Here is a 27,360-nt window from a genome sequence, read left to right as displayed (position 1 = left end):
GCAGGGTGAGGCCACATCAAGAATGCTGTGTATAGTATTAGTCTCCTTATTTTAAAAAAAGGAAATAATTATATAAGCAACAGTTCAGGTTCACTTGACTGATTCCTGAGATGAGAAAGTTATTTTGTGAAAGAAATTTGGACAGGTTGAGTCTATATCTGCTGGAGTTTAGAAGAATGAGAGGTGATCTTTATGAAAAATGTAAGATCCTGAGAGACAAGGCAGGTTAGATACTGTTTCCCTTTGTGGAAGAGACGAGAACTAGGGGGTACAGTTTAAAAATAAGGTCTCTCCCATTTAAGACACGAGTTCTTTTTTCAGAAGATTGTGAGTCCATGGAATTCTCTTCCTGCGGGGTGATTATTTTTAAAAAGCAGAGGTAAATAGTTTCTTAACTAACAATGGAGTCAAAGGGTATTGTGGGTAGGGAGCAAAGTGAGTTAAGACCACAATCAAACCTGCCACAATCTTGTCAAATGGAATAACAGGCTCAAGGGACCAAATGACCTATTCCTGTTCCTTATTCTTATGTTTGTAGGAAGGCACATAGGACATTAGAACAATATTAGTGTGCATTTTATTCGAACACTGAATAATATGAGGTGATCATCATAGTGCTTTACTTGACTGCTAGGTCAAGTACATTGAACATTCTAATCCACAGGCCGTGATTCGATTCGTGAGGTGAGACACGTAGAGTCATTGCAATGATGGAAAATGTTTAAGTAAATCTATTTGCTTTTATTTACTCTCTCTGTTCTGTTCCCTAACGTTATTTCTAACAACCATGGTGAACTAATGTTTTACTGTTCTCAAAGCGTGTTCATCCATTGTTTAACTCCTTGCTTGCTGAGCACCACTCAATCTTAATATTAAAATGTTTGCAAATTTCTTTATGATATCAATCCTCTGACACTCCTGAAAGATCTTGAGATGTGGGTGCCTTTCCAATTCTGGTGTCTTGCCAATTTTACCACCACTGGTAACCATATTTTCAAATGTCTTGACCCTAAACTCTGGAATTCACTTTTCAAACTTCATTGCCTCTACTTCTTTTGCCTCATTAAATCTGTTGCCTCATTAAATCTGTTGCTTGGAATCTGTCATTTTTCAGTCAAGCTTTCAAGATATCTGTCCAAATATTTCTTTCTGTGACCTAATGTTAAATTTTGCTTAATTACATCCTTGGGTGGTTCACAGTTTCAGTGTTGCATAAATGCTAATTTTTGTTCTTGTTTTTTTTGTAAGTATTACTGCCTGTGCCCATTTTGCAGATGCTCTTAATATTACCTCTTGGACCATCAAATAAGAGGTGTGTCAGAAGAGCATTTCTGCCTACCTTGACTCTTCCATTCACTTGCCGGTCATTTCCTGTAACTTAAAAGGCTGCCAGACTCTGTTCAGATAGTATAAGTGTTTTTTTCTTATTAGTCTATTTTTCTAATCAACCTGTTCAGGGATGTTCTTGCACACCTCCAGAGTAGACATGATTTGAACCAGGTCCTCCCAGTGCAGGTGTAGTGACATGATCACTGCGCCACAATACTATGGAAGATGGGGATTCAAACTTCCGCCCTTTCAGCTTTAAGCAGAGTGTTGTAGTGTCAGAATTCTCAAGCCCTTTGACACTAAGCGCTGTTAGACACCCTTAAAAATAATCACTAAGTAACTCCCCAACTCCTATCAACAATCAAACTTGTACTGAATGCATTTAAATATAGACCATAAAATGATTACATCCACTGCAGTAATCATAATGGAAACTGTACTGCAATGTATTATACATCAACAAATTTAATCTACCAGTTGAGTGAACATTTTTTTTGTATGATGTTAATTTTCTTTTACTGGGCCGTTTTTTAGGAGGGGCCCACGGATCAAGTAGGACTGTGTTATTACTGTACAAATTATTGTATTAACTATCCCATTACAGTTTAACATGAATTTCCACGAATAGTAGCTCTTCGATTAAAAATAGAGGAAAGGCTTATGTATAACATTGGCTGAATCGGACAACAAAAGATTGCGCTAATTTAAATCGTAAGAGTCTTTGTTTCGGGCCGATTATCTTGCTTACCTGCACCCATGTGTCCTATTTGTCTTTATTATCAGATCATGTTTCAAAACACAGTGTAGGTAAAATCTAAACAAGCCAGCTGTCTTCTCCTCTAAGCAGCTAAATTCAATTTGGGCCGGGAAATGCAGGATTTCTTCGGATCAATAGGCTGCACTCAGCAGCTGACATCCTATACCTGAAACACATCCAACCTGGCTGGGGAGCCATCAACAGAACCTAAGGGACTTTCCCTTGCTTTATCTCAAGGTAAATCTCCTAGGATTACAGGTACTTTGAGGTAATTATGCATGCTCTATTACCCACCATTTGCTGCACTACACTTTTAGCAACAAGCTTACCTTCCTATTTCAATGAGCTAATTGTAGTGGCACATTCTTCCAATGTAAAATGATAGCCCTATAAGCACAGCCAGCTTTATCTCTCTCTACACAAAATGCAGGAATTGTGATAAGGTAATTGCCTGTGGCAATGATACAAGTTGTTCGCTATTTACTCCCCTTTCCTTGTCAGACATCACATTCCATGGATTCAATTATGTGATTTGGTTTTTCAAACTGTAAACAAATTGTGACTCTTGTCCCTCCCTGCCCTCCTCATTGCAGACAGGCTGACTGAGGCACACCTCTGCTCGCTTTGAAGTCATGCACCTTGTCAGCACATGGAGGCAGGGCTGAGGCATCTGTTCCCAGTCACACAAGACAGCCGTCTGCGCTGTTTGGTACATGAACAGAAGTATGCTTGGGTGCAAAGGGTCAGGGCTGTATTACTCTCTGAACATATGCTTTCAGAGATAACCATTCGACCTGGGCATCCATTCAAGAAGACCTGAAGTGAGATTTCACCTCAGAGTGGAAATTTTGCACTGAGATACTCAGTGTAACAAAAGGCTATTTCCTTTTGGAGAATGCTGTTAATCAAAAAAAGACTGTAATGTATTCTACACTTTTCCTCCACCAAACAAGTACTTTAATGCACCAAAGCATTTCTATTATTAATGAATTATCTAAACTTAAACAGATTCTCCCCTGTTATACATAAAACCAAAGTCATTTACTGGATTTAATTTCTACATGGAGGCACTAACTGCTTATGTACATTCATTCATTTCCTTTTTCTCAGGTTCTTACTTGAGTAAAATAGTTTGTTTCACAAAAAGTCAAAGACAGTACTGAAATAATATTTAAACAAACTGACTCCTTGCATTTCCTTGAACAGTGACTGCACCAGTCTTTCACAAATGAAAATACAACACAATGCATTTGTACATGGAATGTCTGTCACTGGCAGAGCCCCCCTGGACCAGAGTTCTGAGATGGTTTCAACACTCCAGGTCTCAGACTGTGGAAATCTTAATTCTTCAGGTGTCAAAGTCCACATGTGCCTTGATATATCGAAGCACTGCACAGGATTGTGTCTGTTGCTGAGATTTACACAGGAACAATCACAAGTGTCAGACAAGAACTACATTTAAAATGCATTGGTACTGGTATCCTGCTGCTATGAAAGCCACAGCCAGAGGGTTGAGTCTTCACATCAGTGTGTTGCTTGTGTGAGGAGTTTGCATTGTTTTGTCAGCCTAGAGTGGGATCCATAATAAACCATGTACTGAGTTTGTGCAGATTATCTTGATAGTATGAACACCTTATCATTACTACATTGACTAATCTGTTCTACTTCTGGATTAGATTCAAAAGGCTTGTTTCAAAACAAAACATGACTGTTGAGTCATGAATGGTGATAAGTGGGTCACATTAAACAAAATCAATTCACATATTGGGGATTGTGTTCTGAGCGGGTGGATCTGAGGTAAAATAGTCGAGATGGTTTACTATTTCAAACTAAGTCTCTGCAGCTCTGCCATCTGGATCACTCCATTGAAATAAACACATTTGTCCAGGTACTTCACACATTTGAAAGTCTTCGCACAACTGTTCTGTCGAAATGTTCTCTATCTCATACACTGCAGGCAAGGATGCCCTGAGGCATGGTACATTGGTGAGACCTAACAGAGGCTACGGCAACAAATGAATGGACATCATACAACAATCAACAGACAGGAGTGTTCCCTCCCAGTCGGAGAACACTTCAGCAGTCCGGGGCATTCAGCCTCAGACGTTTGGGTGACCATCCTCCAAGGCAGACTTCAGGACAGGCAACAATGCAAAGCGGCCGAGCAGATTAACCAAGTTTGCTACCTATAGGGATGGCCTCAACTGGGACCTTGGGTTCATGTCACATTACAGGTGACCCCACTGCACTATACACTTCTCTCTCATACACACATACACACTCCTACAGACCCAGACACTCACGCAGACCTTCTTTCATTCACAAGCTCTCTCTCATACACTTACACTTCCAACCCCCACATTCACACCCACATACGCACCCTCTCACAGACTTATACCCCTTTACACTCACACACATCCATATACACATACTCTCAGAACTTGCAGAATTGCATTTTATTTTGCTCAAAAACTGCATGAATCCCTGTAAGATTCTGTAAATCCCTTTTTTTAAGAAATAGAATTAGTCTGAACATCAGGACACAGACAGATAAACTTTAACCTCACACCTTCGATGCATTATCTGAGCTGACATGGCACCTATTGTGAAAGTTTACTTGAGAATGTAACTTTTAAAAAAGTTCTGGGATTTACATATGAAAGAACTGAAACCAACATGGTCATTCTAAAAGACGAGAGACTTAACAAACAATCCAAGTCTCTTTCAATATATAATTTCAGTTGTATCACACTGTAAACGTTTGCTATAAATTCTGTGTCTTACGACTCTATACTCCACAACCACCTGATGAAGGAGCAGTACTCTGAAAGCTAGTGCTTCCAAATAAACCTGTTGGACTATAACTTGCTGTTGTATTATTTTTAACTTTGTTCTGTTGAAAGTTGTTATGTCGCCAACATGCCTTGAATAACCACAATATGAAAATTAGTCAGCATGCTTTATTTAAATTGATTTTGATTGGGAGATAAACTTGACAACACCCAAAACAAAGCAGCCTGGTTGATTAGCACCAAATCCACAAATATTTACTTCCTTTACCACTGCTGCTCAGTAGCAGCAGTGAATACCATCTACAGGATGGATGCAGAAATTCACCACCAGTTCTCCAATGACATCATCTAAACCCACAACCGGCACCACATAAAAGAACAAGGATAGCTGTCCCATCTAAACCACCTGCCATCCTGACTCGGAAATCTATTTCCACTCCCTCAGTGTCGCTGGATTAAAATTCTGGAACTTCCCCTCTCTCAGCATTGTGGGTCAGCCAAGTAGACTGCAGTGGTTCAAGAAAGCAGCTCACTATCACCTTCTCAATGGCCATTTGGGATGAGCAATAAATACTGGCCCAGCCAGTGACACCTACATCTCATAAATGAATTAAAATTAATTTATTATCTCAGCCAAAAAAAGGCTCAATTTCAACATAGGAGACCCTTAGTTCACTTCTTAACTATTAGGTTACATTCTGTTCTCCTAGTGTGGGAGATGTGATGCTCAATCTTCTGGCTTTTCAGCAAATGTGCTGCCCACTGTGCATTATTATCTCTACTTCAATCAATTTTATCAGGATCATTTTGAAGTGGATGATAAGATATAGTAACCAAAACTCATTGAGTAACCAATGGACTGGAACAATGGAGATCAAAATAATAGAAACAATGTTTTGAAGTTGCCTTTCAGGTGCATGGAGTCATTTTATTCAGCTAAAGGCACCATTTAATTTAGGTTATTGTTGTTAAAAAGGTATTTGACGTAGGTTTTGTGAAGCCCCAATTTTGTTTTGATTTCTCACTATGTTATTTAAACTTGTTCAGGAATTCCAAGAACAGGTTCTAAACAGTACTGCAGATCAACAGTCTTCAAAGCTGTTAAGAGTTTAAGGAGAGGAAGAATTTATTATACAAAACTGCTGTTCAAGACAACAACATTGAAAAGGACTGTGGGAGTAAAAGATTAACAGTTGAGAAAGTTTACACACTGTTAAAGTAACAGAGAAATTATCTATCTAAATGGAGTCAAGTTAGGTAGAGGGAAAGTACAATGAGATCTAGGTGTTCTTGTACGTCAGTCAATGAAAGCAAGCATGCAGGTACAGCAGCCAATCAAGAAAACTAATGGCATGCTGGCCTTCATAACAAGAAGAATTGAGTATAGGAGCAAAGAGGTCCTACTGCAGCAGGGCCCTGGTGAGACCGCACCTGGAGTATTGTGGGCAGTTTTGGTCTCCAAATTTGAGGAAGGATATTCTGGCTATTGAGAGAGTGCAGCGTAAGTTCACGAGGTCAATTCCCAGAATGGCGGGGCTATCATATGTTGAAAGATTGGAGCGACTGGGCTTGTATACACTTGAGTTTAGAAGGATTAGAGGGGATCTGATTGAGACACAAAAGATTATTAAAGGATTGGACACACTGGAGACAGGAAGCATGTTTCCACTGATGGCTGAGTCCCGAACCAGAGGATACAGTTTAAAAATAAGTGGTAGGCCACTTAGAACAGAGTTGAGGAGAAACTTCTTCACCCAGAGAGTGGTGGGTGTATGGAATGCTCTGCCCCAGAAGGCTGTAGAGGCCAAGTCTCTGGATACTTTCAAGAAAGAGATGGATAGAGCATCTTAAAGATAGTGGAATCAAGCGTAATGGGGATAAAACAGGAACAGGATACTGATTGTGGATGATCAGCCATGATCATAATGAATGGTAGTGCTGGCTCAAAGGGCCGAATGGCCTACTCCTGCACCTATCATCCATTGTCTAATGAAATTACCAGCACAGTTTGTGGTAGCTATTGATCCACTGATGCCTCAGATTTCAAATTCTTATCATCATATTCCTATCCTTCCATAGCTTTGTCCTTCATCCTTTCTGTTAACTTCTCACATTGAACAGCCCCTGAGAGCTGTGCACTCCTCCAGCTTTCGCTTATTGTGTATATCCTACCATTAGCTGTCCTTGTTGAAAGTTCTGTCAGTTTGTTGCTAACACTCATGCCTCTTGTGATCAAGTCGGATACCTCATTTGGAACAGAGTACACTTGCTAAGGTCACATTAACCTAAGCTAATGCATCAGTCCATTACTGATAAAAGTGTTACACTGATTTGACCTCACTTTGTAGGTGGATGTACAAGATCCCAAGATAGCTTTTGAAGAAGCACAAGCTATTTTCCCCAGTGCCCGGAACATTATTCATTCCTCAATCCATGCAACTAAAACAAATTAGGTTGTCATTTGTGGGATCCTGTTATGCACAAAATGGCTGCTCTAATTAATTGCGTAACATCAATGACTGTAGTTTAGAAGTATTCTATATGAAGTGCTTTGTGATATTTATCAGGGATGAAATGAAGCACAATATTAATGTATTTTCTTACTTTCTAACTGCTAAGAACAATTAATGAATTTTAACAACGTGCCACCATTTGCTAATCGTTTAACAACTGAGAATTTTTTTTGTGGGAGCAGCAATGTGTCTTCATTAACTTTATAATTTTATTGTGAACAATTCATTTAATTAAGAGCTACATTGTCATGTTGATAATGAGATGAAAGTGGTTTCCTAAGAATTGTAATTAAGTAAACAATCATGAACAACCTTTTTAAAAAAGGAATATGTGTTTCAGAGGTATGGCAACTTGCGACTTAATATGAGGATGGGTGGGATTGGAGGGGGTTGCTAAATTTGATTGTCCCTGAAGACAAGGATTTGGATTACTCTGACATATTAAGTGAAACCCACTTGTTACAAAGTAGAAAATTTGCCAAATTCTTACTGCCTGCTCAACTCAGTGATGTCAGACTCCAACCAATGCTAACAGACTGCTTATTGGCTGGCTGCTTCAGTTTGTCTTGTGAGAACAGCTGGCAACTTTTAAAGTTAAAGTCTATACTGCTTAGAGGAAGATTGTGGCAGGATCTGGTGTTGGCAGTGGTGCAGGATGCAACTCTGACCAGGGAGACATTGAAGAATGACACAACATGGGAGTGCACAGTTTGCCAAAATTACACTGGAAGCCTTGGCAGCGGTGGTGGAAAGGATCAGAAACGTCCTGTGACTGCATGTTGCCAGACTGCCTTTCAGACTCAGATACAGTGGGAACAATTAGACATGGAGGTCAGTGCTGGGAGACAAGCTCTGATGACCTTGATCCAGTGTTACAAATGTTTAATATCTTCATGTGAGTGGTCAGGTTTAGTGAATGTGTCTTCTTCTGGTTGAAGAAGTTTCTCCTCAACTCTGTTCTAAATGGCCTACCCCTTATTTTTAAATTGTGTGCTCTGGTTCTGGACACACCCATCAATGGAAACATGCTTCCTGCCTCCAAAGTGTCCAATCCTTTAATAATCTTATATGTCTCAAATCCTATATAATGCCAGACTTCAGACATACTAGCTTCAGACATTGCTCAATTCTCCATATTGAGCTGAAATGATCAAGGATAATGAGATCCTCATACCTAACTGCCTTCACCCATACCCCCATCCTCTCATCCAAGAATTTCTTCTGATTAAAATGTATTATCTCGAGTAAGCATACACTGCTTACATATCCCCACCTTCATACGGACTGTGCTTGGGATTGTGCTTCCCTTCTTTTCAGATATCTGAAGAGAACTGATTAGCCAGGCATTGGAGGCACAGCAAAAGACAAGAATGGGTGCATCTGCACTGTCACTCAGCCACCAGTTCAGATACTCAGAAGTTGTCCACTGATGCTCCTTGTCACCCAATAGCCATACCCATTGCTTTGCTGTGGTGGCTGTACTGCGGCTGCCACTATGGCTGAACAATGACGACATCATCAGAGCTGCTAAGTTACCACACACTGATAGAGACAACTCGATGCTGATGTCATACACCAGTTCCAGTTAGTTCAAGGAGTGGAATCCTTTCTGGTACCAGTGTCAGACAATTAACATATGGTGACAACAAGACATTTTATTTAAAGCTCGTGTTCCTGTCCCCTGGCAAAACCTACAACCCTAGTGAAGCTATAGATGTATTCTGGCTACTTTCCTTTGGTAAGAGAGAATGAAAGCTAATTCTCTGGCATTGATTATGTAGCCCCAGTGGCTATCCTTGTGTACCATGCGATGGCCAGCTGTTAGATGTTACAAATATCTCCAGAAGGAGCTAATCAGACAAAGGTCAGGCACTATTATTATTTCACAGCTTCAGCGCTGTTTTTGTCTTTTTGCGAGGATGTGGATGCAGTTGGTCATGCTGTCATTCCTAAATTGCAGGCAATTTTTCCCACTAAGGTCCAGGTAGGAGGATTGCTCCCTGAACAAACTGAGTGGATACAGTTTCATGATGAGGATGGTCTCCCCCAACCCCCCCTCCTCATCATCCTCCGTCATCAAAAAACCTGTCCTGCTCTGCATGACATGTGATTAAGCTATAGCAAGAAGGAAACATCTACAATATCAGAACCCTGATGTTAGCAAAACTCTGCAAGCACAAGAAGCCATACTACTCCTTGAAGAAATTAACCATCTACTAATGGATAAGTAGCTCATGATTCATTTACACAGGGATGTAGGGTTGACCTCCAAAATGGTTACACACTGACTGAAGTTGTGATATTTATGCATATTTTTAGTGTTGTTCATTGCGGCTGCTAAAACATTCTCCAAAATGGAATCTGGTGTGTTTCAGGCAAAAAAGTGTTTGCGTGCTCATGGAAAACATTTTGGCAATGTACAAACACTCAAAACATCTCATCTAAACTGACAGAACAATCTCTGATACTCTCCTAATTTCTGATAATCTTGTCTGTTATAATAGTTTAGACAAGTCTCATTCAAATTAGTTTTAACAATAGATACTTTCTTTTACATCATACAGTACATGATCATAACATGTTAAGATTTAGCATTCAGTTTGAGAGGGAGGAATTGTGTCAGAAGTATCTGTGCTAAGCTTAAAGTTTAGCCCCACAGCGCCAGGGACCCAGGTTCGATTCCAGCCTTGGGCAACTGTCTGTGTGGAGTTTACACATTCTCCCCATGTTTGCGTGGGTTTCCTCCAGGTGCTCCGGTTTCCTCCCACAGTCCAAAGATGTGCAGGTTAGGTGGATTGGCCATGCTAAATTGCCTGTAGTGTTAGGTGCATTAGTCAGGGTGAATGTAGGGGAATGGGTCGAGGTGGGTTGCTCTTCGGAAGGTCAGTGTAGACTTGTTGGGCTGAAGGGCCTGTTCCCACACTGTAGGGAATCTCATCTAATCTAAATTCTTGGCACTTAAACATCCGGAATTGCCTCCCCAACAGCATTCTGAGTCAACCTGAAGCACATGGACTGCAACAGTTCAAGAAGACCTTCTCAAGGGCAACTAGAGTCTGACAACGCATGCTGGCCAGCTAGCAAAGGATATGTCCTTTGAGTGAATTTAAATAAAAGGTGACGACAAAGGAATGAAGAAAGAGCTGGTTGGAGTGGACTGGGAAAGGATTTTAGCTGCAAAAATTGTTGAGGATCAATGGCAGATGTTTAAGAAAACAGGCCATGGCTTATAGTAAAGACAGATTCTAGTGAAGCAGAAGGATTGTAGAAAGGGATTAAACAAACAATAGGTAAACAATGAAGTTAAGGATAGCATCAGATTGAAATAAAAAAATATACAATGTGGAAAGATTGGTAATAAGGCAGAGGTTTGGAAAGTTTTCAAATTCAACAAAAGACAACAAAAAAATGAAGAAAATGAACTTGCAAATAATATCAAGATTGACAGCAAAAGCTTCTATACATATATATGAAAGGAAATGAGAAGGCAAACTGAACAAGAGTCCCTTCTGAAATAATAATGGGAACTAGGAAATGGCAGAGGTGTTACTTAAAATCTTTGCACCGATCTTCCACTAGAAGACAGAAATAGCATCCCAAAATGACTAAATATTCAAGAAGCGAAAGGACAGGAAATGAATGTAATAAATTTTACTCGAGAAAAACTGCTGGTGAAACTAATGGGGTGAAAGACCAAGGGGTCCCCTAGTCCTGTTGGAAGCATTTGAGGACATTAAAGAAAGTAACTACAACCACCTGACGAAGGAGTGGTGCTTCGAAAGCTAGTGCTTCCAATTAAACCTGTTGGACTATAACCTGTGTTGTGTGATTTTTAACTTTGTCCACCCCAGTCCAACACTGGCATCTCCAAATCATGACTACAGAGATAGTGATCCACTAATTTTAATCTTTCAGGATTCCATTGATTCAGGAAAAGTCCCAGGTGATTGGATAATGGTCAATGTAATACCTTTATTTACAAGGATAAACAGACAAAAATCATGTTAAAATAGGCCAGTAAACTTAAAGTCTGTTATTGTAAAAATAATAGAATATTCTAAATGGTGCAATAACAGAACATTGAAATGCAGAAATATGGTCAGAGTCCACATGGCTTCCTGAAGAGGAAATCATATCTAACAAATATACTAGAATTCTTCAAAAAGGTAACAAGCAGGATAGATAAAGGGGAAGCAGTACATGTGATATATTTGGGATTTTTAGAAGACATTTTTAACGCACATTAGGCTTTTAAGATTAGAGGCCATGGTGTTGGAGACAGTATTTTGGCATGAATGGAGTATTAGCTAACTAATAGGAGACAGAGAATTGGGATAAAAGGGGCATTTACCTGTAATTAGTGGCATGCCACAGGATTCATGCTGGAATCATATTAATTACAATATATCTGAATAACTTTAGTGAGTAAGTGAAAGTACTATTACCAGGTTTGCAGATGCCACAAAAATAGGTGGGAAGTCAATTGATGGTACAGGGGGATATAGGGAGGTTAAGTGAGTGGGCAGATGGCACCTGGTAAATTAAATAAAATGTGGGGAAATGTAAGGTTATGCTTTTTGGCAGGAAAAAATAGAGGCCCTGAATATTATTTAAATGAAGAGATATTATAGAAAGCTACAGACAGAGGGGTTTGACAAAAAGCTACCAGCCAAGTTCAGCAGTTAACAGGAAAGGCAAATGGAATCTTGGTCTTGATTTCAAAGGGAATGGAACATGCAATAGGGAAGTTTTGCTAAAACTGCAGAAGTCACTATTCAGACCACAGCTGGAATACGATGAACAGCTTTGAGCTCTTTATCAAAGGAAAGATACACAGTCCAAAGAATGTTCACTGGACTGATACCTGACAAGGAGAGACTGTTTTATGGGTAGGCTGGGTCTGTACTTTTTGGAATATAGAAGAATGAGAGATGATCTTATTGAAACATATAAGATTCTTAGAGGGTTTGACAGGGTAGATGTGGAAAGGGTATTTTCCCGTTTGGGAGAGTTTAGGACCAGAGGTCACAATCTCAGAATAAGGGGCCACACATTTAAGACAGAGATGAGAAAGAATTTCTTCCCTTGGAAGGCTGTGAATCTGTGGAATTCTTCACTGCAGATGGCTATTGAGGCTGGGTTATTATGTTTATTCAAGGTTGAGATAGAGTTTTTAAACAGTTTGGGAATTAATGGCTATGGCAAATAGGCAGGAAAGTGGAGTTGAGGATTATCAGATCAGCCATGATCTCATTTGATGATGGAACAGATTCAATGGGTTGAATGGCCGGATTATGGTCTTATGGTCTTATATCATATTGTAAAATCTTCCAAGGCACTTGGGAAGAGCATTACTGAAGAAATTTAACCTGAGTCCCATTAGACAACAAGCGTTACAAAGGGTGTCATGGAGGAGAAGAGGGATAAAAAACGAGAGAGGTTCATTGAAACAGTTAAAAGTTTAGTGTTCTGCAACTGAAGACACAGCTGTCAATGAAGGATCAGTTAAAAGCTGGAATGGACAAGGGGATGGAATTAGAGTAGCAGAGATCTTGGAGGTTTGCAAGAGTGGAGGAAGGTATAGAGAGGAGGGACAGGTGAGACCATGGGGATCTGTCAACAATTACAATGAATTTAATATTGAAGCCTGGACATTCTGGAAGTTGGTATGATTCAGCAAAGCTTAGGCATAACATGTAAACAGATTTGATGCATGCATTGTAATGCCTTGGAGAGATTTAATTTTCTTAGCAAATATGTACTTTATTCATAAAATATATGGAGTATGTTAAATGAACAAGGTTGACATTACATCAGGTCTAAACCAAATAATATTATTCCAATACTGTACATAACTCACTATATCCACAATCACAGTTCATATTTAGCATATACAGATATTGAATATATAGTCTGGGTGATTTTTTTCATAGTTTCCAGCCTTTTGGTGCATTATAGTTCAAGGTCCCCATTGTGGCACTCAGCCAAAGCTTCAGCAACATAGGAGTTTAGAACATGTAAGCCTGCTACACAGGTTTATGGACATTTTTACAACTCTTTGCACTGGTGAGATATAATTATGTCATATTTAGTCTCACTAATAAACTTATTCCAAGTACTGCATAGAAGCCAAGTTAATTCCCTTGGACTCTTAGTCCTCGACTATCTATGGGACAAACCCTTTTGCTAATATTAACCAACATTTCCCAAATCATCTTATCATGTTTACAGCTTGCTATCTATTTTGCTTGGCAGCTTGGGAGAATTGAGAGATGTTGTCTTGCTGAATATTAACTGATGCTCCTTTTACCTATCTGACCCTGGGCAAGATAGTATATGTCTATATTAAGGTCTTCTTTCAAAAAAAACAAGTTGATTAAACCACAACCACCTGGGCTGTTATATATAAATGGATCAAAATTCTCTTAAAGTATGATGACCTATATGATGCACTGAACCATTTACCACCTGATTTCCATATTCACTATCACCTTCTTCCCCTTGTCATTGCTTTACTATCAATAGAAAGCCACCTGCTTCCTGCAACTAGAAACCTGAAGAAAACAGGCACAAAGAACTGTTGGACCTGAAGGTACTTCTCATCCAAATGCTTTAGGATGCATTGTGTACACTGTAAACTAAATGTAATCTGCCTTTTATTCCTCTTGCTGATTCTTCTTGCAATTTAGTCCTGGGCTGACTTCCAAACATACAAACACAGAAGGTGCAATTTTCAATCCAAAGGTGAGGAATTTAGAGGGCTTCTATCCTGAATTTTCCCTGAGGAGCTAAGTGACCTGCATTAGAGTTAAAAACAAGGGGCATGTTTATACAATTAGGTTTCAATGGCTCTGGTGCAAATGTTTAAAATATGAGGTAAGGAAGCTGTATTTTATCCAAATCGGTGCAAAGTGTAATGCTCAGAAGGAGATACAAATTCAGGCCATTAATTAACCCATGAATCAATATCATAAATCAAAGCCTTCAAGCAAAATTGTGATAGTATGCAGGACCAATGTCCTGTTAAAGACTGAAGTCTACATTCTGTGTGCCTTGCACTTTGGCAAGGATTTTCATTGTCATCCATTTTGAGTCCATACTTTGCTTAACTAGACAAAACAATTTGTGAAGACAATTCCTCAGTATTAATAGTGCTGCCAGTCCAGGGAAGATATCAACATTTGAGACATTTCATTGCATCACATTAATCAATGTTTGATTATCTGATTTCAAATGGGGAAATGGTGCTGCTACACTTGTTCTTTTTGATCCTAGGCTACTCAATATTAATGGCCCAGATCTTCCGGTCAGCAGTGAAGTGATGGCGTATGTTACTGACAAGATTTAAAAGGCCCGAATTCTTTTCGCATTGAAGCAGTAAGGACTTTCTCCTGCAGCTATAGCATGAAGCCAACACCTAAGAATTTCACAAGGGCTACTGTGAGACACAGATAAATAGAGCTAGGACAAACAGAGTTGTTTCCTCTGATTTGCTGCCCATGCCACGTGCTAGTGAGGTGAGGAATAGGGAGAGAAAGGAGTTGAACACGTGGCTACAGGGATGGTGCAGGAGGGAGGATTTCGGGTTTTTGGATAATTGGAGCTCCTTCTAGGGTAAGTGGGACCTCTACAAGCAGGATGGTCTTCATCTAAACCAGAGGGGTATACCAATATCCTGGGAGGGAAATTAGCTAAAGCTATTAAGGTGGATTTAAACTAATACAGCAGGGGGATGGGAACCAAAATTGTAGGACAGGTACAGAAGAGGATGAGAGTAGGGAGTTCCAAAATCAAGTATCTGACACTGGCAACGAGAACGTGGATTGAAGTGTGTGTACTTCAACGCGAGGAGTGTCCGAGGGAGAACAGGTGAACTGGCAGCGTGGGTTGGTACCTGGGACTTCGATGTTGTGGTCATTGCAGAGACATGGAGAGAGCAGGGACAGGAATGGCTGTTGCAGGTTCCAGGATTCAGATGTTTCAGTAAGAACAGAGAAGTTGGTAAAAGAGAGGGATGTGTGGCATTGTTGATCAGGGACAATATTACAGTTGTAGAAAGGATGTTTGGGGACTCATTAACTGAGGTAGTATGGGCTGAGGTTAGAAACAGGAAAGGAGAAGTCGCCATGCTGGGAGTTTTCTATAGGCCTCCGAATAGTCCCAGAGATGTAGAGGAAAGGAGAGCAAAGATGATTCTCGATAGGACTGAGAGAGGCAGGGTAGTTGTCATGGGGGACTTCAACTATCCAAATATTGACTGGGATCACTACAGTACGAGTACTATAGATGGGTCAGTTTTTGTCCAGTGTGGGCAGGAGTGCTTCCTGACACAGTATGTAGACAGGCCAACAAGGGGCGAAGCCACTTTAGATTTAATACTGGGTAACGAGCCTGGCCAGGTGTTAGATTTGGAAGTAGGTGAGCACTTTGGAGACAGCGATCACAATTCTGTCAGGTTTACTTTAGTGATGGAAAGGGATAGGTGTACTCCACCGAGCAAGAGTTACAGCTGGGGGAAGGGAAATTACGATGCAATTAGGAAAGATTTAGGAAGCGTAGAATGGGGAAGGAAACTGCAGGGGATGAGCACATTAAAAATGTGGAGCTTATTCAAGGAAAAGCTCCTGTGTGTCCTAGATAAGTATGTACCTGTCAGGCATGGAGGAAGATATAGAATGCGTGAGCCGTGGTTTACTAAGGAAGTGGAATCCCTGGTCAAGAAGAAGAAGAAGGCTTATGTTAGGACAAAATGTGAAAACTCAGTTAGGGCACTTGAGGGTTACAAGGAAGTCAGGAAAGACCTAAAAAGAGAGCTCAGAAGAGCCAGGAGGAGACATGAGAAGTTGTTGGTGGATAGGATCAGGGTTAATCCTAAGGCTTTCCATAGGTATGTCAGGAATAAAAGAATGACGAGAGGTAAATTAGGGCCAATCAAGGATAATAGTGGGAAGTTGTGTGTGGAGTCAGAGGAGATAGGGGAAGCACTAAATAAATATTTTTCGACTGTGTTCACTATAGAAAATGAAAATGTTGGCGAGGAAGATACAGAGATACTTGCATCGAGACTAGAAGAGATTGAGGTTCACATGGAAGAGGTATTATAAATACTGCAGAGTGTGAAAATAGATAAGTCCCCTGGGCCGGATGGGATCTATCCTAGGATCCTCTGGGAAGCAAGGGAAGAGATTGCCGAACCTTTGGCATTGATCTTCAAATCATCATTGTCTACAGGAATAGTGCCTGAGGACTGGAGGGTAGCAAAAAGGGTAGTAGAGACAACCCTGGTAATTACAGACCAGTGAGTCTCACTTCAGTTGTTGGTAAAGTATTGGAAAAGGTTATAAGATGGATTTATAACCATCTAGAAAAGAATAATCTGATCAGGGACAGTCAGCACAGTTTTGTGAAGGGTAGGTCGTGCCTAACGAATCTTATTGAGTTTTTTGACAAAGTGACCAAACAGGTAGATGAGAGTAAACCAGTTGATATGGTGTATATGGATTTCAGCAAGGCGTTCAATAAGGTTCCCCACAGTCGGCTATTATACAAAATGGGGAGGAATGGGATTATGGGAGACATAGCAGTTTGGATCAGTAATTGATTTGATGAAAGAAAACAGATGGTTGTAGTTGATGTAACATGTTCATCTTGGTGTCCAGTTACTAGCGGCGTACCGCAAGGGTCGGTGTTGGGTCCACTGCTGTTCATCATTTTTATAAATGACCTGGATGAGGGCTTAGAAGGGTGGGTTAGTAAATTTGTGGACGACACTAAGGTCGGTGGAGTTGTGGATAGTGACGAAGGAAGTAGTAGGTTTCAGAGAGACATAGATAGGATGCAGAGCTGGGCTGAGAGGTGGCAAATGGAGTTTAATGTGGACAAGTGTGAGGTGATACACTTTGCACGGAGTAATCGGAATGCAAAGTACTGGGTTAACAGTAAGATTCTTGAGAGTGCAGATGAGCAGAGAGATCTCGGTGTCCATGTACACAGATCCCTGAAAGTTGCCACCCAGATTGACAGGGTTGTTCAGAAGGCATACAGTGTTTTGGCCTTTATTAATAGAGGGATTGAGTTTCGGAATCAAGAGGTTATGCTGCAGCTGTACAAAGCTCTGGTACGGCCACACTTGGAGTATTGTGTACAGTTCTGGTCACCGCATTGCAAGAAGGATGTGGAAGCTTTGGAAAGGGTGCAGAGGAGATTTACTAGGATGTTGCCTGGTATGGAAGGAATGTCTTATGAGGAAAGGCTGAGGGCCTTGAGGCTGTTCTCGTTAGAGAGAAGAAGGTTGAGAGGTGACTTAATAGAGACATACAAGATAATCAGAGGGTTAGATAGGGTGGACAGGGAGAGCCTTTTTCCAAGTATGGGGACAGCAAACACGAGGGGACACAACTTTAAAGTGAGGGGAGATAGGTATAAGACAGATGTCAGAGGTAGTTTCTTTACTCAGAGAGTAGTCAGGGTATGGAATGCTTTGCCTGCAACGGTAGTAGATTCGCTAAGTTTAAGTGCATTTAAGTCGTCATTGGACGGGCATATGGACGTACATGGAATAGTGTAGGTGGATGGGCTTCAGATTAGTATGACAGGGCAGCGCAACATCGAGGGCCAAAGGGCCTGTACTGCGCTGTAATGTTCTATGTTCTATGCTCTAAATCCATACCCTTTGTGATCCACCAATACTTCAGTACTGTATTCTAGATCAGTGCTGTGTTTAGTAGTTATTATTGTTGTTAGATGTTTAAACGTCTTTTGGGTTTCACAGGCCTTTGCAAGTGCTCCTTTATTCAACTTCAAACCTTAGTACCCAGGTACTGCTCAGCCACATCTCATTTAGAACTACTCACCCCGTCCTTCAGCAAATGCTCCTGCCCTCCCCTCCACCAGTTTCTTAATCCTGTCAGTATGGAAAAGAAGAGCTTGGGATATGAAACAGAGAACGAATTGCGGGGAGAAGATTGAAGAACAGGTCAAGGAGTTGGTTGCAAGCAGAGCTGGAGGCACCAGGTGCCAGAAGGAGGTGTGTTGATGTGTGGGTGGAGGTTGGAGAGTTTGCTGAGCTTGAAGTTAGACAGTGGGGAAGGTGAGTGCAAATGGTACAGGACATTGTGGAATGATATACCCTTTGACCTAATTAAGGCGTCGTTTTATGATTATTTTGAATGGGTTATTAGTGTAACCATTAGCACACTTGCGTTGTTCAGCAAGAATGGCCCATTTTAAAAACATGCAGGCACATGAAATTGGAGCAGAAGTGGACTGTTCAGCCCCTTGAGCCTGCTTCACACTGAAATAAGATCATGGATGATCTGTTGTATTTCACATGACACATTCCCATCTCCCCTTGGTAACCTTTGATTCTGTTATCTGAAAAGAATCTACTTCGCTCCATGTTAAAAATATTGTTGAAAATCAAAAGGCATCAGGTGTGGTTTCATACCATGCCGAAGGAAGGAGCAAAGCTCTGAAAGCTTGCAATTTCAAATAAACCTGTTGGACTCCAACCTGGTGTCATTTGATTTTGATCTTATCCACCCCGGTCCAACACCAGCATCCGCACATCTTAAAAATATTGCGTGACCCCCATCTCCATTGCCTCCTGAGGCAGAGAGTTCCAAATTGTGCAACACTGAGAGAAAAGAAATTCTCATCTCTGTCCAAAAGGAGTAACCCCCTAATGTTCCCAATTCTGGACTGAGCCACAAGAAGAACCATCCTTTCCACAACCACCTTTTCAAGACCATGCATGAGCTTATATATTTCAGTTGTGGAATCACATCCAAAAATATTTTTCAAGAATGTGCTGACTGGGTGTAGTCTATTCACTGCCTTGAATGAATAGCTAAAGGAGCATGGTGCTTTATTCGACCAGGGACATTTGCCTTAAATACCTGACATCATAACATCGCTGAAGTTCATCAACTGAGATTACAACCTGGCTCATTTACACTTGCTAAAAGTGAAATACATTCATACACAGTGATCTATTCTGTGCAAAGGAAAGAAATATATTCAAAACTTGTACTTTTTCCTGAAATATCCAGTAGTTTGGGGAGCCTATAGTTTTCCTTTATTTTCTCTATGGCAACACATCAGCCAATCAGATTCAACTTGTCAAACAATCAGCTGCCTTACTCCTGTCTTACAAATGGTTTTGATTGTTTGAAATTTCATGTCCTTGCATTTGTTCTGACAAGTGCCAAACAAAACACTTTGGTAACTTGTCTCTCTTTATAGCAATACAGTTGTCCCTTCACTTCAATTTCTATTCCACTGATGAGTAAGAGTGTGTGAAAAAGGGGCCATTAATTCTGTCAAAATACTTACATATAAGTCAAAATCAAAGCAGTCAACTAGTCACAACACTGGGATTAGAGTACATGCAAAACTTGGAGTGATTCTGAACTGAACAGACTTTTATCCCTGGAGGAATGGAATGATCAGAAAAGTCTTACTGCATGTTGCAGCAAAATCCTTGAATAAGGCTTCAGTAGAAATGTGGCTTAAGCCCTATCATCATGCCTCTTGAGATGGCATTCATTTCCTGCAATCCCAATGTTAACATGATCACACACTGTTTACATGGAGGGAGAGCTCTTCCTCAGCCCATTTCATGTTCTGACTGCTGAGCTTCACTTTAAACTCATCCTGAAGTGAATCTCCTGTTTCACAGCCTCAGGCAAGTCCAAAGAAAATCTTTTCAACTGCACTGTAATGGTGCACACATAGTAAAAATTGTGTTACAAACAAACAAGCTGCAACTCAAGCCTGAATGAATACAACAATGGGCTAAGCTAAATTTGGACTTATAATATGATCTTTTCCTTTCCTTCAGTTATTATTCAGCTTTGAATCATATTATACATGAATCACATTACATCATACTGCAGATCAACCAGGGTAACATTTGACATTGGACATGAACTGGATATGTGGGAGATGGGTTTCCTGAATGTGCCATGAATGTTTCTGTAGTGTTGCATTATTTAAGTGACTTTTTGCTACGAGAAAAGAAAGAGACTTGTATTTGTATAGCTTCTTACATGACCCCTGGGAAGGGTAAAAGTGCTTTGCAAATAGTGAAGTAATTTTGACATGAAATTAATGCTAGAAGAAATGTGGTGGCCATCTGTGGGCAGCAATGTATACAAAAAGCAGTGTGATAATGAGGAAATAATCTGTTTTTTATGATTTTGATTGAGGAATAAATATGGACTAGAAAACCAGGTGTTCCTCCCTTAGTTCTCTTCAGATTGGGATTCCTTGCATCCACCCAAGAAGACAGGCAGACCTTGTTTTAATATCTCATCTACAACATATCATCTCCAATAGCGCTGCATTGGAGCATCAGCTTATTTCTTTTCCTGTCTTCCAATCCTAAAGTAATACTTAAAAACCACAACCTTCTGGTTCAAATGATGGAATATTACCAATTGAAACAGGGCTGATCAACCCAAACAATTTTTTTTTAAATCTTGTGCTCTTTTGGGAGTGCCAGCAGCAAGAGCTCCAGTCCTCTGACTTCCCTTGAGGCAGTCACTATCCAAACCATTTACAATCTTCTTACCTAGGTTCATTTTAATCTCAGATTCCCAGAGAATCTTTAGCTGAATGCTTTCTGATCAGCTTTGGCAAAACTGAAGCAGAGCAGAGCCATAGAGTCATAGAGATATAGAGATGTACAGCACAGAAACAGACCGTTCAATTCACAATCCCTGCTGTAATCCTGGATTTTTTTAACCTGCATTACATCCGTAGATTCTTGGCAATGTACCTTCCTTGTTCTTCCCAGAGAGCAGTTGCTGTCTGATCACATTGACATCCTATCTTAACTTCCTACCTGTTGGTTCTGCTATCATGCTCACAGGTCTTATGGGCTGATAGTACATACTATCCATGAATATTAAAATTGATTTCTTTATAATTGATGTATTATTTTAAAAGTAATATTATAGATAGAGGTTGACTGAATAACAGGAAAAAGGAGACTCCAGATAAATAAGTCGTAGAGTTGTACAGGAAGCAGACCCTTCAGTCATACTCATCCATGCCGATCAGATATCCTAAATTAATCTAATCCCATTTGCCAGCATCTGGCCCATATCTCTCTAAACCCTTGCTATTCATGTACCCATCATGTACCTTTTTAGTATTATAATTGAACCAACCTCCACCACTTCTTCTGGCAGCTCATTCCATGAATATACCACCTAATGTGTGGAAAAGGTTGTCCCTTAGGTCCCTTTTAAATTTTTCCGCTATCATCTTAAACCCATGCCCTCTAGATCTGGACTCTCCCAACCTGGGAAAAAAAGGTCTTGACTAGTCATTCTATCCATGCTCCTCATGATTTTGTAAATATTTATAAGGTCACCCCTCATAGTCGAGACCGTGGTGCTGGAAAAGCACAGCAGGTCAGGCAGCATTCAAGGAGCAGGAGAACAGATGTTTCAGGCATAAGCCCTTTATCAGGAATGACGCTTCAGGGAAAATAACTCCAGCCAATTCAGCCTCTCCCTATATCTCAAACCCTCCAATTCTGGCAACATGCTTGTAAATCTTTTCTGAACCCTTTCAATTTAACAACATCATTCCAATAGCACGTTGACCAGAATTGCACACAGTATTCCAAAAGTGGCTTAACCAATGTCCTGTACAGCCACAACATGACATCCCAACTCCTAGACTCAATGCACTCATCAATAAAGGAAAGAGTACCAAATGCCTTCTTCACTGCCCTGTCTACCTGCAACTCCATCTTCAAGGAACAATGATTTTGCACCCCAAGGTCACTCCCCAGAATCCTACCATTAACTGTATAAGTTCTGCCCTGATCTGCCTCACCAAAATGAAACAACTCACATTTATTTAACTTAAACTCCATCTGCCAGTCATCAGCCCATTGGCTCATCTGATCCAGGTCCCATTGTTCTTCACTGTCCACTACACCTTCAATTTAGGTCTCATCTGCAAAGTTACTAATTATTCCTCCTATATGAATCATTTCCTCATCGATAAACACTAACTGTTGAGTTACCACAGCTCAATCAGTAACAATCAATACTGAAGACTTGGAAGAATGGAGCTAAATATATTCCATTCAAATTTGCTTGGGTTGTAGAGCTAGGAAGGAAAGTAAACTGTGAAGAAATTTCAACAGGCCGCACAGGCCTATATTTTATAATAAGTGATGGTACTAATCAGGACTCTGACACCATCCCACCAGTCTCCAGTAAAATAGAATGTTGGAAGGCACCGAAATTGGAACCCCAAATCATTTTCAGACAGACAATTAGTAGGTGATTGACAGAGACAATTCAATGCAGTTTTAGCTTGTTCACTCAGCTTCCTGGCAGTCTCACATGAAAAAAAACATTTAGAATGATTTTCACCAGGTAGGGAGAGATAGCCCAAAACTGGACATAAAGTTCTACAAGTGGGACCAAGGCTACATAGGTGGCAGCATTTTGCTGCGTAGTTGACTTTACTTCTTCACTATATTTAGGGTGATGTCACAAATAAAGAAACAGCGAGAGGCAGGGGATTCTTTAAATGGGCTGACTTGCAGTTCATTTGCTGATCACTGCCCTACCAAATATCCTGCCCTACACACTACCCCTGCACTAATAGCCTGACTGTTCTGCAGATGGCTGCTAATTGGCTAGCGGATGCTTGATTTGCCATGCTGAAAAAGTGGGTGAGACCAACGGACCACAGAATCTGTTTCACCTCCCTCAATCTCCCAGAAACTGTGCAATCTGTTCTAATAGCCTACAAAATGATATAAGTAAGTGTAGTATCATGTGGAAAAATGTGAGGTTATTCATTTTGCTTGAGGAAATAGAAAAGTAGTACTTTATTTAAATAGATAAAGACTGCAGATAAAGGATGTTGGCAAGGCTGGAGTACTGTGTCCAGTTCTGGGCACCCTATTGTAGGAAGGATATTATTAATTGGGACAGGGTTCAGAAGAGATTTACCAGGATGTTGCTGGGAATAGAGGTTTTGAGATATAATAATAGGCTGGATAGGCTGGGACTTCTTTCACTGGAGCGTAGGAGGTGAGGGGTGACCTTCATAGAGGTTTATCAAATATGATAATGTGAATTGCGAAGATCTTTTCAAGGGATACAAAATTAGGGGGCATATTTTTAAGGTGAAAGAAGAACGATTTAAAAAAGATGAGGGGCAACATTTTTAAACAGAGTGATTAGTGTATGGAACGAACTGCCAGAGGAAGTGATAGATTAGACTCCCTACAGTATGGAAACAGGCCCTTCGGTCCAAAACGTTCACACCGACCCTCCAAAGAGTAACCTACCTCGACCCATTCCCCTATATTTACCCCTGACTAATGTACCTAACACTACATGCAATTTAGCATGGCCAATTCACCTGATCTGCACATCTTTAGAATTGTGGGAGGAAACCTACACAGACACAGGGAGAATGTGCAAACTCCACACAGTCACCTAAGGCTGGAATCAAACCCAGGTCCCTGGTGCTATGAGGCAGCAGTGCTAACCACTGAGCCATGCCACCAGGTACAATTACAAGATTTAAAAGACATTTGGATGAGTACATAAATAAGAAAGATTTGTAGGGATATGGGCCAAATGCAGGCAGGTGGGACTAGTTAGTTTGGGACTGATTAGATTAGATTAGATTAGATTACTTACAGTGTGGAAACAGGCCCTTCGGCCCAACAAGTCCACTCCGACCCGCCGAAGCGCAACCCACCCCCACCCTACATCTACCCCTGCACCTAACACTACTGGCAAGTTAGCATGGCCAATTCACCTGACCTGCACATCTTTGGACTGTGGGAGGAAACCGGAGCACCCGGAGGAAACCCACGCAGACACGGGGAGAATGTGCAAACTCCACACAGTCAGTCGCCTGAGGCGGGAATTGAACCCGGGTCTCTGGCACTGTGAGGCAGCAGTGCTAACCACTGTGCCACCGTGCCGCCCACCGGGACTGGTTGGTCTGAAGGGTATTTTTTCATGTTGTATGACTCCATGCAGAATGCTACATTAGAATGACATCTGGGTGTCCTCATAATAGAATCACAGTAGGTTACCATGGATATAGCAAGTCATTAGGTTAGCAAATGGAATGCTGGCCTTTATTGCAAGTGGAATGGAAAGTACAGTCGCATAGTACATTACTGACACCATACCTTGAGTACTCTACAACTTTGGTCTCCTTATTTATGAAGACGTACTTAAAATGGAGGCAGTTCAGAGAATGTTTGTTTGGCTGCTTGCTGGGATGAAAGGGTTTTCTTATGGAAAACAAACTGAACACATTCTGCCTCTTATCATTGGAGTTTAGAAGAATGAGAGGTCATCTTACTGAAACACACAAAGTTCTGAGTGGGTTTAACAGGCTGAGTATGGAGAAGATCTGTCTCCTTATAGGAAATCTGGAGCTGAGGCTACAGTTTCAGTATAAGGATTGTCCCAGTTAAGATTGAGTTGAGAGGAATTTCTTGCCTCAGAGGTTTGTTAATCTTTGGCAGTTTCTTCCCCAGACAACAGTAGATGATGAATTATTGAATATATTTCAGCAAGTTGAACAGGTTTTTGGTCTGCAAGGAAGACTACCTCCCATTTATCTCTCAGTCCTCTGGCCCAGAAGCCTCATTCCTGATGAAGGGCTTATGCCCGAAACATCAATTCTCCTGCTCCTCAGATGCTGCCTGACTGGCTGTGCTTTTCCAGCACCACACTCTCGACTCTGATCTCTAGTTTCTGCAGTATTCACTTTCTCCTTATGGGGCGTAGGCAAGAAAGTAGCCACAATTAGATTAATTGTGATTTTGTTCATTGGTGAAGCGGGTTTGAGGCTAAATGGGCTTCTCATGCTTCTATTTAATGTGCTCATAAGTTTCATGGGGAGTCAATGGCCTAGTAATATTCTCACTGCACTATTAATCTAGAAACCCAGGTAATGTTCTGGGCCTGGGGTTCAAATCCTGCCACAGTGAAATTTGAATTCAATTTTTAACAATCTGGATTTAAATAGGGTGACACAGTGGCTCAGTGGTTAGCACTGCTGCCTCAAAGAACCAGGGTCCCAGGTTTGATTCCAGCCTCGGGCATCTGTCTGTGTGGAGTTTGCACATTCTCCCCGTGTCTGCGTAGGTTTCCTCTGGGTGCTCCAGTTTCCTCCCACAGTCCAAAGATGTGCATGTCAGGTGAATTGGCAATGCAAAATTGCCCATAGTGATAGATGCATTAGTCAGAGGGTAGTGGGTCTGGGTAGGTTACTCTTCAGAGAGTCGGTGTGGACTGGTTGGGCCTAAGGGCACAATGTAGGAAATCTAATCTAAATATTGGTAGAGGATGGGGTGTTCAGTTGCGTGGAAGATTATGGACAAGGTTGAAGCTGGGGACGGCTCAAAAGAGGTTTTTAATGATTCTGGAACAACTAATAGTATAGAGAGTATGGGAAGACTGAGGAATCTAATTTAAGGCACAGCAGATAAGGGGACAATTGTGAGAAGGGGACAGTCAATACAGTACTGAGGGTGTTGTACTTACATGCACACAATACATGAAACAATTTATGAGCTTGTAGTGTAGATTGAAATTGGCTGGTATAATGTTGTAGGTGTCACAGATGTGACAGCCTGGAGAGAGTATGATGGATAAATGCTCAGAATCCAGATTACCTGTCTTCGTAATGCAGTCCTCATCATTCTGTAAAGTTGTATTTGTATGTGCCAGATGAGAGATTTCAGTGAGGATGTCCTTGTGAAATAGCAGAAGACTCACATACTGGCTTATTAAATAAGAGAATTGCTCCAACAATTGCTCGGGCCACAGGGCCATCCTCTGAGAGCTGTTCTCTCCCAAGGCAACTCCTGTATGATTCTTCTCTCTCATGTACAGCCCAAATGGAAATGTAGCAGTCAATATGAAAGTTTGATTGCTGCAACTAAGGGAGCATTCAGGAAGAAAGAAATCTCTGTCCTGGACTCCACTGACTCATCAGATGATGAGAACTCCATCTGTTGTGGCAGAGTCTGTAATTTATTCTCCTCTCCTTCCTCCACCATGCAACTTCTTGCTAAAATTCCTTTTTGTCCAAACACAATAGCTTTACAAGTTTTAGTTGGTTGACCAAAAACATTGTTTCCCCTAACATTGTATTAATTTCCTTCAACGGCATATCAAGTTTATGGGAAGTAGGAATGACTTCTCCAGCTTTAATAATTTAAAGTAAGAAGCTTTTTGCAGTTTGAATTTGCAGATTTCAGTCAATCATTCTTCCATGTTGCTTGTATTCACCATGTTTGATACATTTGTGACTGAGGAAAACCCAGTACCCATGGGGGATTCCTACTGCTGGTGAAGAGATATTCAGCTTTGTGTGATAAGCGAAGGTGTTGGCTGGATCGCTGAAGGAGTATTGAGCTCCAAGATAACAGTGTTAGCATTAAATTAGTATCACTCACTGATTAACAGTGCACAATCTGATAACTTTGCTTACTTCTGGTGAATGATAACTGCAACGTTGATTCCCTCACCAATATGGACTCTGATGCCACTTGCAACAGAAATGTGTGCACAATCCAAGACATAATTTTGCAACTTCATGGGCATTCATAGCAAAAAGGAAATGAGTGTTGAAGATCTGGATTTTACACAGGTTACATTTGTCCACATTCAATATGGCAGTCAGTGCACTTTGATTTGGTTGTATGCTTATATTTGTCTTGCCTACAATTTTGGACATTAGGAAGATTTACACTTTGAAAAGTGCATTCCACTTGCCTCAAGTCAACTACAAATGAATTAATTGTAACCATGGGAAGACTGAGGTATCTAACTTCAGGCATAGCAGATAAGGGACAACTATGAGAAAGCGACAGTCAACACAATACCGAGGGTGTTGAACTTAAATGCACACAGTATATGAAACAAGGTAATTGTAACCAGCTTAGAACAACCAC

The sequence above is a fragment of the Chiloscyllium plagiosum genome, unplaced genomic scaffold, assembly GCF_037043375.1.
Source record: "Chiloscyllium plagiosum isolate Xiang-an unplaced genomic scaffold, Cpla_swu_hap1 HiC_scaffold_7, whole genome shotgun sequence".
NCBI classification, from domain to species: domain Eukaryota; kingdom Metazoa; phylum Chordata; class Chondrichthyes; order Orectolobiformes; family Hemiscylliidae; genus Chiloscyllium; species Chiloscyllium plagiosum.
Note: the sequence above shows the minus strand (reverse complement) of the source record.